The sequence below is a fragment of the Ornithorhynchus anatinus genome, chromosome 1 (genome assembly GCF_004115215.2).
Source record: "Ornithorhynchus anatinus isolate Pmale09 chromosome 1, mOrnAna1.pri.v4, whole genome shotgun sequence".
In the NCBI taxonomy this organism is placed as follows: domain Eukaryota; kingdom Metazoa; phylum Chordata; class Mammalia; order Monotremata; family Ornithorhynchidae; genus Ornithorhynchus; species Ornithorhynchus anatinus.
In genome coordinates, this window is record NC_041728.1 from 127,061,823 (window position 1) to 127,075,795 (window position 13,973).

Here is a 13,973-nt window from a genome sequence, read left to right on the forward strand (position 1 = left end):
TCAAGATAACCAGGTTGGACACAGTCCCTGTTCCACATGGGGCTCACACTCTTAAGTGCTGAAGTGAATACAAGCAAAGCAGTTTGGATGCCGTCCCTCACCCACTTTCATTCATTCATATCTATTGAGCATTTATTATCTGCAGAGCACTGAACTAAGCACTTGGAAGAGTACAGTACCACAATAAACAGACATTCCCTGCTGACAATGAGCATAGAGTGTAAACAGTCCTCACGGTGTCAGTCCCCATTTTCTAGATGAGAGAACTGAGGCCCAGAGAAGTGAAGTGACTTGCCCAAGGTCATACAGTAGATAGGTGCCTCAGTCGGGATTCAATCCCAGGTCCTTCTGACTCCCAAGCCTGTGCTCATGGGGAAGAGGGATTGGAGAATGGAAAAGAAGTTCAGATAGGTTCCCAAAAGTCTTCGCCACAGAGCACCAGTCATAGCCATAAGATGACTCCTTGAGCAAACTCCTAGTGTTGTGCAAGACTTTAGCATACTGTACACATGGATCGTTTCAAGAAGAGGAAAGAGGTCATAGTCTTGTGGCCACTAGGAGAAAATTAAATTCATGTCTTTCATCTTTACAACTGCCACATTCTTGGCAATTCCTCAAAGCAAATCACAAGCAAAAACGCGCCTGACCAGTGATAGTCTGTAAAAATGTAGAAATAGTCACCTCACACTTCATCATCTTTCACACCCTAGTACTATAGAAAAGAAATTCTGGAGGAAAAAAAAAAGAAAGTCCTTTCTGTTCAGGGGAACTGCACGGGCACTAAGACAAACTTTATAATCCAGTAGTTTTTTTTTTCCCCCCCCAATCTCTTGCTTATGTACTTATCACTTTCTGTGCTTTCAAGTTTTGTTTTTTAAATCATTTTATTAAGAACATTGCACTCCCCCAGATTTCCCCAAGCCATAGACTCTATTATCCTCCCTATATCACAAGCCTGTAACCTTGGCATTATCCTCAACTCATCTCTTTCATTCAGCCCACATATTCAGTCTCTCATCAAATCCTGAAAGTCCAACCTTCACAACACCTCTAGAATCCACACTTTCTCCTCTATGAAAACTACCACTCATCATCAGCCTCCTCATTGGTTTCCCTACCTCCTGTCTCTCCTTTTTCCAGTCCATACTTCACTCCACTGCCTGGATTATTTTTCTATAAAATGATTCAGTCCACACTTCCCCACTCCTCAAACACCTCCAATAGCCACCAATCCATTTCTGCATCAAACAGAAAATTTTTAATCGTTATTAAAGCCCTAAATAAGCTCTGGACTATTACCACCCACCCCTTTCCCATGTCCTACTTCTGGCCTGGAACTCCCTCCCCCTTCATATCAGACAGACCACCGCTTTCCCCATCTTTATAGCTCTACTAAAATCATATCTCTTCCAAGAAACATTCCTGGACTAACCTTTCATTTCTCCTATTCGCCCTCCCTTCTGCATCATCTATGCACCTGAATAGTTTGATATTCACACTACCCACCTCCCCACAGCATTTTTGTATATATTTTTACACTCTACTATTTCCCCTATTGGTACTTTATGTTGACTTATGTCTCTTCTTCAAGACTGTAAACTCGTTGCAGGCAGAGAATGAGCCTCATATTGGGTTGCACCCTCTCAAGCACTCAGAACAGTGTTCTGCACAGTAAGCACTTAAAATCGATGGTTTAGTACAGACCTCTATACACAGCAAATGCTTAATAAATCCCATTGATTTAATCAATCATATTTATTGAGCACTTACTGTGTAAGGGAGAGTGAATTGGGGAAATGAAGGATTAAAGGGCTGAAAAAAATCATTCAGTTCAGAGCACTCATTTATTGAGCACTCATTTATTGAGCAGAGCATCATATTTATTAAGTGCTTAAAAGAATAAAACATAAAACAGAGTTGGCAAATATGTTTCCTGCCCAGAGGAGCTTACGTTCTAGCAGAGGAGCTTACAGTTTATTGGTTGATTATCAATCCGGTTACAAATATACCAGACTGATTCTTCATGTTCCATGACCTAGTTTCTCACCTCTCAATCTGGTCCCTTTCCTCTGGCACTGACACAGATGGGGCTTTATGTGATGCTTCATTACTTCTTTTTTTTTTTAACCGACAAGAAGAACAGGATGATATCATGATATGGGGAGAAGAGGCAATCTAGAGGTTGCTTTTTTATTTTCTTTTTATGCTGTAGAGGACCCACATTGTCACTGTCAAATTGGAAAGAATTGCTGAAAACTGTTTTATCCTCCATCATTCATACAGCTGATGCATTTGATTCTCTCTTAGAAGCTCCTTTACATTAACACTGTATGTCTAGGTTAGCTACTGTTCTGATTCTGGGAACCAAGGTCAGGTACTGGTGTCTCCCCAAACTCCTGTTCTCAAAGAGATGCTGAGCACTGACCGTAAGTAGACTTTGCCTCTTTACACACAGTTCATTCATTCAGTGAGATTTATTGAGCGCTTACTGTGTACAGAGCCCAGTACCTATCACTTGGGAGAGTACAACAGTAAAAGGACAAATTCTCCACCCACAATGAGCTTACAGTCTAGAGGGGAAGGAGATAGACATTAATATAAAGGAATTATAGATATACACATTGAGAAGCAGCGTGGCTCAGTGGAAAGAGCCTGGGCTTTGAAGTCAGAGGTCATGGGTTCAAATCCCAGCTCGGCCACTTGTCAGCTGTGTGACTGTGGGCAAGTCACTTAACTTCTCGGTGCCTCAGTTACCTCATCTGTAAAATGGGGGTGAAGACTGTGATCCCCACATGGGACAACCTGATTCCCCTGTGTCTACCCCAGCACTTAGAACAGTGCTCGGCACATAGTAAGCACTTAAATACCAACATATGTGCTGTGGGGCTGAGAGTGGGGAAGAACAAAGAGAGCAAGTCAAGGCAATACAGAAAGGAGTGGGAAATGAGGAAACGTGGGGCTTAGTCTGGAAAGGCCTCTTGGAGGAGATGTCCCTTCAATAAGGCTTTGAAGTAGGGGAGAGTAATTGTGTTGCAGTGGGGCCTTTTCCTTTCCCATCCAGACCCCCTCAAATTTAATACCACTTTACTCTCTTTCAACCAATGCTCTTTGATTAACACATCACAGGAGTCCACGGTTGGTACCACCAAACTCTTAGTGGAGTATCCCTGGTATTTGACCAAAAACCTAGGCCTTGCCTACTGGTCTAGAACAATTTCATTTCTTAAAACTTGCAAAACTACCCATGTTGGATCATATTCCTTAAGGTTGTTAGACATAAATTTCTGTTGCTTTTGGAGCACATCCAAAATCACTCCTCAAATTTTTGAAATGAACTTTCACCTCTTTTTCCAAACTGCCCTCTTGTCCCTCATATAAAGGGTCTGTTTAGGACTTCTTCAACTTGTTCCACAATACAGCACATAATCAAGACCCAATATGCTTTCCTTTGATACGTAACTATTTAATCACTTTCAACCTGCACACTTCCTTAAAGACAACGTCTTTCTTATCAGGTTGGTTTATCATCATTAGAACTATTGCGGCACATCATTTATACTGACTAGTAAGAAAATGTAATGGGAAATGTACTCACATATTTGAGATACCCCGTTATGGGATGTGTTCAGGCAAAGTCATCCAAAAGCATTTCTATTGGATCCATTTTTGTTCTCTTCTTAGGGAATGAAGCAACAGAATCTTCTTGAAGTTTGAAAAGCACAAGGTTGAACAGGTAGACTAAACTCTTAAGAGTTTTCCTTCCAAGTATACTTCTTGGGCAAGATATTTAATTCTTCTGGGTCTCTGCTTGTCCATCTGTAAAATGGATAGAGTAATATGAATCATGAAGCAATGCAATGCTATAGCAGATCATTTATTCATGATGGTAAACTACTTTGAGATTAAAGTAGTATATCACTGCAAGATATTATGTAACAGTCTGTTTCCATAGAAATGCCTTCAACTGCACAATTTAGCCCCAGAGTTTCAGTGCAGGAGTAAACTGACTGTGGAGATGAATTGTGTGTACAAATCCAGTTTTAAACACTAGCAGCTTCATTCATTAGGTTATCTAAATAGAATAACTATGAAAAATGCATGAAAAAGCAGTGAATTTGTTTCATGTAGACATATTCTAATCTTTTCCTAATAGAAAGCTCTCACTACACTTTACTTTAGACTATGATATTAATAATTGGCCCCTTGTCCACATCCTCCCTCTGGACTGGAACTCCCTCCCCCTTCATATCTGAAAATCCACTACCTTCAAATCCTTACTCAAACACATCTCCTCCAATAGATCTTTCCTGGCTAATCAATCAGTGAATCAATGACATTTATTGAACACTTACTATTTGCAGAATTCTAAACTAAGCACTTCGGAGGAAACAGAGTTGGTAGACATGTTTCTGCTCACAAGGATTTTATGGTTTAGAGGAAGAGATGGACATTAATAAAAATTAGTTATGGTCTGTATACAAGTGCTGTAGGACTGAGGGTGGGGTGAATATGAAGATTTAAGAGCATAGACAATGCAGAAGGTGGAGGGAATAGGGGGAAAGAAGGCTCAAAATAGGGAAAACTTCTTGAAAGAGATGGAGTTTTAATAAAGATTTGAAGGTGGAGAGACTGGTGGTGTATAATATATGTAGGGGGCAGACGTTTACTTCCAGAAGGATGGTAAGGACAAGGGGTCCTCAGTGAGATAGACAAAATCAATGTGTAGGAAGTAGGATGGCATAGAGGCATGAAGTGTGTGGACTGGGTTGTAGTAGGGAATCAGCAAGGTAAGTTAGCAGGGAGAGAGCTGACTGAGTGTTTTAAAGCCAATAATAAAGAGTTTGGATGGGTAGCCACCGACGTTTTTTGAGGAGTAGAGAGGTGTATAAGCTCTCTGTGGGAAGGGAATTTGCTATATTGTACTATGGAAGCAATATGGCCTAGTGAAAAGAGTACAGGCCTGGGAGTCAAAGGACCTGGGTTCTAATCCCAGCTTCACCAACTGTCTACTATGTGACCTTGGGTAAGTCACCTAATTTCTCTGTTCCTCAGTTTCTTCATCTGTAAAATGGAGCTTAAGATTCTGAAGCCCATGTGGGACAAGGACCGTGTTCAACTCAATTCTCCAGTACCTGCCCCAGTGCTTTGTACAGAGCCTGGCACATAGTATGCATCTAACAAATGCCACTACAATTGTTATTATCATCATTATTTCACTCCCATGTGCTTAGAAGAGTGCTCCTCACACAGTAAGTGCTCAATAAATACAATTTATGTGGATTGAATTTTTTTTCAGTCATATAATCCTTCATTTCCCCTACTCACTCCTGCCTCAACTGCACACTTAGTTGCTCTCCATATCTTTATGTTCTACTATTTCCCCTTTCTGAAATTTATTTTAATGTCTGCCTTCTCCTGTAAACTGTAAGCTCCTTGTGGGCAGGGAGCAACCTAACACATTCTTGTATTGCCCAAGTGCTGAATACAATGTCTGCACAAGGCGCTCAATAAATCATACTGATGGATTAAGAACTGTAACAAGGTTTGAAAATTTTGCTTTGGGGAATATGCAGAGAATAAGGAAAAATGTATAGTTATTGTGATCTGGGTAAGCAATGTGATTATGCATATCCAGAGACTTCCCCAAAAAAGATGACTAAAATTTTCCTCTTTCAGAGCCAGAGGCCTCCGTCTCTGACTACACTCAGTCAATCCTCCTGAGCCTCATGATCAATAATCACAAAAGGAAAGAAATAGGAAGTAGTCCAAGAGGTGGCACTGGGTCATTTTCTTCGTCCCGTAATTTCTTGGGTTGGATTGCAAAGCTCCATTTCTTAAGGGTGGAAAGGCACAATATACACATAGCAATGACAAACTTGGTTCTTCAGCTAGAATCCAGATGGTCATCTTAAAGCCACATTCCCTAAACACAGAAAAATACAACTTCAGAATTGATCTGCTGCTATTGTAGAATCTGCATAACAGGGGAGTATGATTGGTCATTTTGTACTATATTCATTCATCCTGGTTTCAGATTTAAAGTAGTTTTAGTAGAACCACCAAAATATTGCATTCCTGAAAGGTGAGCAAATAATAATAATTATTATTGTGGTATTTGTAAAGCATTTACAATGTGCCAAGAACTGTTCAGGTAATTAAGTTATCCCACGTGGGGCTCACAGTCTTAATCCCCATTTCACAGATGAGGTAACCGAGGTACAGAGAAATTAAATGACTTGCCCAAAGTCGCACAGCTGATAAGTGGTGGAACCAGGATTAGAACCTACGACCTCTGACTTCCAAGCCCATGCTCTTTCCACTAAGCCACGCCGCTTCTCAAGAACCTTGACTTGACTTTGTATAAATTTGATGATTATCCTTCTTTTGAATCTAGAATAGTTTATTACCTGATCTCAATTTAATTGTCCAGATATTCATCCCATGTTAAATGAACTTTATACTTTTTTTTTAAAGGTGTTTACTTCTGGCATAGAAATGCTATTCAGACTAATTACACCTCTAAATCTAGAATTCGTCACTATCTATTGAACACATGATGTGTCACTAAGCAATCCTACAACTATCTTGAAAGGGAGTAACATAATAAAGGTGTTTCTCCCTGGCACAGGGGTTCCAAATTTTTTCCTCCCCACTGCTCTTCAGGAGATAAGCTTTAGATCCTGTAGGTTGCAGTGGACCTCCACATGATGCCAAATAGAACGTCAAGTACCAATAATAAGGATGTTGCTACCTGACACAGAGTTGCCAAATCTTTCCTTTTGAGGATGAGGTCGAACTTGCTGGAGGAAGGGGACATGGAGGAAAACTGAGGCAAAAAGAGAAAATAGAAGAAAGGGGGGAAGGGGGAGGGATGTAAGGAGAAGGACGTGGAAGGGAAGGAGAGAGAATGAAGAAGAGAGGAAAGGAGGAGAGAGAAGGGTCATCACAGGCACTGGGGTTGGTCCCGAGTGGTTCCGCTTTCCCGTCCAAGGCCATATGAGGATTAGCCTATCACCCAATGTCTTCACCCCGGCTGGATCCCACTGCATCCCATTCAAAGAATAAAAAGAGGAGGGAGGACTAGCACAAGTAGGAAATGGGCAGCCTGCAGGATCCACGTGCGATGGATTCATTCATTCAATAGTATTTATTGAGCGCTTACTATGTGCAGAGCACTGTACTAAGCACTTGGAATGTACAAGTCGGCAACAGATAGATACAGTCCCTGCCCTTTAACGGGCTTACAGTCTAATTGGGGGAGACAGGCAGACAAGAACAATGGCAAGAAACAGAGTCAAGGGGAAGAACATCTCATAAAAACAATAGCAAATAAATAGAATCAGGGTGATGTACATCTCAAACAAAATAAACAAAATAGATAGGGTGATAAAGATATATACAGATGGAGGCCTGAGCTCGAACACTGAGGTGGACCGGGTGCCCCATGGGATAGCAGCTGGAGATCCTGACCACTATTGTCCCAGGATACTCAGCCACTACAATAGGTTGTTTCTGCAACAACCATAGTCATGGCCATGGACAGCAGTTTCAGATTGAAAAGCAGCCCACAAAACCAGACCTTGAGCAGTCCCAGGGGGGTGCAGGCTGACTGATTGGCTCTGGAAGGCTGGCTGCCAATCCACCCCCTGGGGTTGGAGGAGGTGGGGAGGGGAGGCAGGGAAGCTTCCTCACAGATCTTCTCCTAAAGAGATCAGTGAACAGCTTTCTGAATGAAAGCAGCTAGGTTGTACCTACTGCTGAACCCCTCTCCTCACTTCATTCTTTGATTCAGAGGTCAGGGACCATGTCTAATTTTCATCCTAGCATTTTTACACAGCACCTAAGACAGTACATTGTATGCCACAGGCACATAATAGTCTGTGGTCTTTACTGAGCTCCTACTGTGTGCAGAGGACTTTACTAAACCCTTAGGAGAGTACAACAGAGTCGGTAGACACATTCCCTTCCCATAAGAAGTGTAAAGTTTAGAAGAGAGAGACACATTAATTTAAATATATGACCAAGTGCTTTGGGCAAATATCACAGGTGCTTAAAGGGTACAGATTCAAGTACATAGACAATGCAAAAGGGAGAGTGAGCTAGGGAAAAGAAGGCCTCTTGGAGGAAGGGAAATTTTAAAAAGGCTTTGAAGGTGGGAAGAACGGTGGTCCAGCAAATATGGAGCAGGGGAGGAGAGGCCTCCCCCTCTTTCTTTGGTCTTTTCTGGGATTTGTGATTGAATTTAAAGGATGACTTTATATCATTATATAAAGTCCCCTCTTGATTAGCTTTGGTGCTTTCTTAAATAGCATTTGACCAACCAGGACCTCATTCTCCTAGAAGGTTTGATACAACACATCTATTTTAATAGGAGATCAAAAGTTAAAGATTCTTTAGGTTCTAGACCCACCGTATCCCTCAAACTTAATCTATGAAAAAATCTTCCAGAGGAAAATCACTTAAGGATCAGTTCAAGGAAAATTCAAGCTTCTCCTCTAACCATGATCTTGCCTTTCAGAGATATTATGTGGGGTTTGCATGATTGTTTTACCTGTGGATTCAAAGATTTCTATTTTCCACTTGATCTTTCTACCCCAGATTTCAAAGCACTTTAAAAATTTTAATCCTCAGAATTTACTGTTATAGACATAAAATATTAATGTCAATTATTAAGCTCATCACTGGGGTAGATACAAAATTATGGTATCAGATACAGTACCCTTACCACAAGAACAACACAATCTATAAGCGCTTAATACAGTGCTCTGCACACAATAAGCACTCACTAAATACGACTGAATAAATGAGTAAATCTTATGCCCATTTTATCAATGGGGAACCTGAGGCCCAGAAAGATTAAGTCATTTCCCCGAAGTCACACAGTTGGTCAGTAGCAAAGATGAAACTAGAACCCAGTTCATCTGATGCAAAGTCCTTTCCTCCTCCCACTAGATGGTCATTTACATCTAGGTCCTGAAAATAAATGAAGCACTTTTTAGGAAGGCATAATTACGTACCCAGCCACTGGGTATCATGACTTAAATCCTCATTTCTTCAGTACCTATCAATCAGTCTTATTTACTGAGCCCTTACTCTGTGCAGAACACTGCAATAATTGCTTGGGAGAGTATACTATAACAGATTTTTTTTATAACATTTTTTAAGTGCTTACTATGTGCCAAGCACTTTAAACGCTGGGGGGATTCAAGATAATCCGATTGTCCCACATGGGGCTCACAGTCTTAATCCCCATTTTACAGATGGAGGTAACTGAGGCACAGTGAAGTTAATTGACTTGCCCAAAGTCACACAGCTGACAAATGGTGGAGGAGGGATTAGAACCCGTAGTAGTGTGAAGTATGGACTGGAGAGGGAAGAACTACCCATACCCATTTAGTGAGCTCAAAAAATTCATCCAGCTACCAAAATGTCTGATTTCCAAGACTTAGTTCACTCACAAGGAGAATCTATCCACATTTTTGGGTAGAGAAACCAACCTTCAGAGAGGTAGAATAACTTGCAAAACATATCCCAAGTCAGCAGTCAGCAGAATCATAACTCTTTAGACCTTGACTCGTGACAGAGATTTTTTTCTCCTTGCCATCAGTTATGGTATCATCTGTTCTGACATCATGCCCTATCTAGTCCTTACTCTACTAAAGGTAATGGCTTCATTAAGCACTGCAACATTTCTTTGTTTGCTTGTTGTAGTGGTTCAGATGAATTCAAATAATTTCTACTTTTTTTAATCTATGACTTCCACAAAGAACTCAGCAGCTTCATGCCACTTCTCTTTAAAAATCTGACAACAGAGAGAGGAAGTGAGTAATCGGTAGTATTAATATGGATCTCATTTGTATTCATCATTTTTTCCCAAAATATCCTAGAGTACATTTACAGCAAGCATGCAAATTTGCAATGTACCAATATGTTCAGAGCCCAAAATGGAACCAGGCAACAAGCTTAAAAAAAGAAACGCTTATTCAATTTGCTAATAGCATTTTATCATCATGGTTGTCATCATCGTTAGCTACTAGGGAAATCAGTATTTGTGGACGAATGTGTTTGTGGGGAAGTGCTGTGGTCTATTGGAAAGAGTATCAGCCTGGGAATGAGAGGACTGGGGGTCTAATTCAGACTTCGACCCATGTGCTGTGTGACCTTAAGCAGGTCACTTGGCTTCTTTATGCCTCAGTTATGTCATCTGTAAAATGGGGATTAAGAGTGTATGTCCTATGTGGGTCAGGGACTGTGTCCAACTTGTTTATACTATACCTATCCCAGTGCTTAGTAGAGTGACTGGCACAAAGTGTTTAACAAATGCCATAAAAATATAATGAAATAAACTTTCAAGTGTATTAGCCACTAGCAGAAAACTGAAGAGATATGGGAAACGGAAAAATAGTGTGAGAAGGTGATAAGAGACAATCCTGGAAGAATGTAGAGGTTGGGTAAAATTTAGCTAGCCATTTTTGAGTACCTCTGAGATTGGGGACAATTTTTCAAGATCCTTTACCAGTACTGAGAACCACAGATGTCAGAGTCAACTTGCATTGCACTGGATGATGCAGGATTCAACCAAAGACAAAAAAATCTGTTGCAGTACTGTCATTGTGTCTTTTTTATGGCATTTGTTAAGTGCTTACTATGTGTCAAGCACTGTTCTAAGCACTGGGGTAGATGTTAGATACAAGTTTATCAGGTCAGAAACAGTCCCTGTCCTAAATGAGGCTCACTGTCTAAATTGGAGTAAGACTTAATCCACATTTTACCGATGAGGTAACTGCAGACGTTAAGTGGCAGAACCAGAATTACAACCCAACTTCTTTGACTCCCAGGCCCATGGTCTTTCCACTAAGCCATTCTGCTTCTCTATTGTCTATTTGTTTGGATGTCTGTCTCACCTATTCTAGACTGTAAGCCCAGTGTGGAAAGGGATTGTCTCTCTTTATTGCTGAATTGTATTTTCCAAACACAGTACAATATTCTGCACATAGTGAGTGCTCAATAAATATGATTGAATCAATGAATGAATATTGAGGGGACTATGTACAGTTCCTCCTGCTCACTGTGGGATTCAGTGAGTTTTCCTACAAACAGCAATGATTACAAAAGTACCTGCCTAGTCACTCATTGTTCTTAAGAGGACAAATACAGAAAAAAGAACTTCTTACATAGTATTTGACAAATAGAACCACCACATCTGTGAATCTCAGTTCAGCTTATCTTTAGTTTGAGGCAAGAAAAAACACAACTAAAAAACAATTGGTATAAGTACATGCTTTGCAACTTTTCATAGGTATTGCGGCAGGTGAAATTGACTGAATGTAATAGCTCAGGGAGCTTAGGTATTCTTAATGAGAGTTTGTTCAATAAGACAGTTGCCATGTTCCCATCTTGCTCTAAAAGCCTATGATTTCCTTGCTTGTCATCTAGGTAATCAAATTGTTCAAGGAGTGACTCGAATAATATCACCAGCATCCCTTGTGCCTTAAATCTTATTCACTGAGTGCTTATTATGTGCAGAGCACTGTACTAAGTGCCTGGGAGAGTATTATACAATAGAATTAGCAGACACATACGCACAAAATGAGCTACCCCTATCAATACTGTGTTGTGGTGGAAAGAGAAAGAGGAGGCACCTCAAAAGAGCACTCTGAGAAGTGGAATGAGCACTCCTTACTAGTCTGTTATATTTCCAAAATTTTGTTCCTGAGGGTAATTGACGGCCATCATCATCCCCATCCAGTGTCACTGCAAGGAAGCATTAGTATATTTTATGGTGTATGTTAAGCACTTACTATGTATTACTGTTCTAAACCCTAGGGTAGATATGATATAATCAGGTTGGACACAGTCACTGTCCCATATAGGGTTTGATTCATTAATCTGTGAACTCTCTGACTCACAAAAATCCCAGGAGTTTCATGCCAGTTCTCTGACAACAGAGGCAGTGAATACTTTGCTAAGGGGATTCTCTGCCTTTTCAGTCAGTCAACAATGGCATTTATTAAGTGCTTGATCCACACTAAGCATTTTGCTAATCACTAGGGTAGACTCTAACAGATCAGACACAGTCCCTGTCCCATGTGGTGCTCACAATCTAGAATGGGTACACAAAGACGGTGGCAGAAATGGATTATAACAGTAAGCAATAGGGTCAACAAGCCCGAGATGACAATGTCAAGACTAGTAAAAGAATGGATCTTCTATGTGAGAGTCTTCAAGTTTTCCACTGCTCCCCGGGAGATCTGCTGTAGGTCTAGTAGGTTATAACAGCCTTCCAAATGATGTCCTATAGAATGTTGTCCCAGTAGGAATGTTATACAGTGTTCTTTTTTACCCCCAGTGCCTGACACTGCTTCTGTTTCTCCATCTTAGAGTCACAGTCTTCTGGAGTCCTCTGCTCCATTTCTGACTACTGAAATCTTCTTCCAGGAGGTGTAACTGTTAGAAGGCATTAGGCTTAGATCAATCATTCATTCAGATTTTCTCACATGCAATAGAGAATTTTCCAAAAGAAATCCAAATGTCACCAGAGAAATAGAGGGATGTTGAAAATTGTCCCTAAGATTCTTCAAGAATAAAAGAAAAAATTAGAAAAATACTGCAAACCAACCACTTGTAGAGAGAAGAGAGAGTGGAAGGAAGTTTCTGAACCTCAGAGCAGTTTCTCTCTCCATTTCACTCTCCCTGCCACTCCCTAAGCATATTTGTAAAGAATCTAAAGGTCAAAATGATAAGCAAAATCATCTACACACTAGACTAGATTTTGTGTGGGAAAGCTTTATAAGGGAGTTTCTCATTTGGATTGAAGCCTTTTAATTGTAGCCATTTAATGAACACATCAATCCCTTGGGCTTATAATTGCCAGTATCTCCATGCCAGAGTGAAAAAGCACTTCTTTTTCAACTACTCAGAGCTCATCCTCCATGAGCCTATTCTGAGGCAGTGACACTCAGAACCCTCACTCATATCAAGGCAATGGGGAATTTAGAGCAAAATTATCAAGGTACCGATTGCTTCTTGGAACACAAGGTGGATGTCATGGGGATGAACATTCCCTCCTTCCCAGTCTTATCCCCCCACCAAGTAGAAAAATAAGCCTTAAAGGTTCATGAAGAATCCTGATAGAACATCTGTGCTGCAAAGGCTTGGTTCCTTCTCCAAGCCCTAAAACTAAAGAATTGTTCTGATTTTTGTCCATCCAAAATCACTTCCGCAGGACTATAGGGTTACCACTTCCTTGCTGTTTACCAGCCAAGACCAACCTTCTGCCAGCCTCACTGAGGCTATAAATAGCCAAAGGCAGATTCCCAATGGGAAACAGAGGCAGTAATTCAATCTCAGGGGCTGCTCCCATTTCTAAGCCTCTCGCTCGGATGACTTATTACATATTGACATGAGCTGATGCCAGCCTAAGAGGATTATGATGTGGAACCTTAATAAGGTTTAATAAGCATTTTTCATGAGTGATTCATGGCGGGGGGAGGCTTAATTCTGTTTTCCAAAAGCTTGGAGATTTAGGTACTTGGAAGATTTAAATCAATGTGAATAGAGTTTTAAATCCAATAAAAGAACCAATAGCTGCTACTTTCTATTCCTGAACTGAAGACAGATTGAGTTGGTTTCTCTCCTCTGAGATCCCCAAGAGTGAGAGCAGCACACCTGAGGAAGGCAGAAGGGGAAAGCAACTTCCTTCCTTTCCTCCCTATTCTTTGACCAAAACTGGCACATGCCTGCTTCTAGGGGAGAAAGAAATACCTGAGATGCAGTTTCCTAGGCTTCATAAGTAGATTTTATATAGCATTTTTATGGCCAAAATTAAAGGCAAAGTACATGTACCAAGTATGGAGGAAGCCACTGCAGCAATCAGAGCCACAAAAAAAAAGAAAATCACTTGGACAACATGACAGCCCTGCTGAGAATTACAAACATGGAGAGGGCAGCCTGATGAAACCCTTCTAACAAAT

The 13,973-nt window shown here is 40.7% G+C and overlaps 1 long non-coding RNA gene across 1 annotated transcript in view; it reads right to left on the reverse strand.

Moving 5' to 3' along the window:
* The window catches only part of LOC114815124, a 245,413-nt gene that overhangs the window by 7,905 nt on the left and 223,535 nt on the right, over positions 1-13,973 (reverse strand). Inside the window, exon 3 of the long non-coding RNA XR_003762913.2 lies at positions 3,596-3,816. This is a non-coding gene — a long non-coding RNA (uncharacterized LOC114815124). The remainder of the gene's footprint in view (positions 1-3,595; positions 3,817-13,973) is intronic.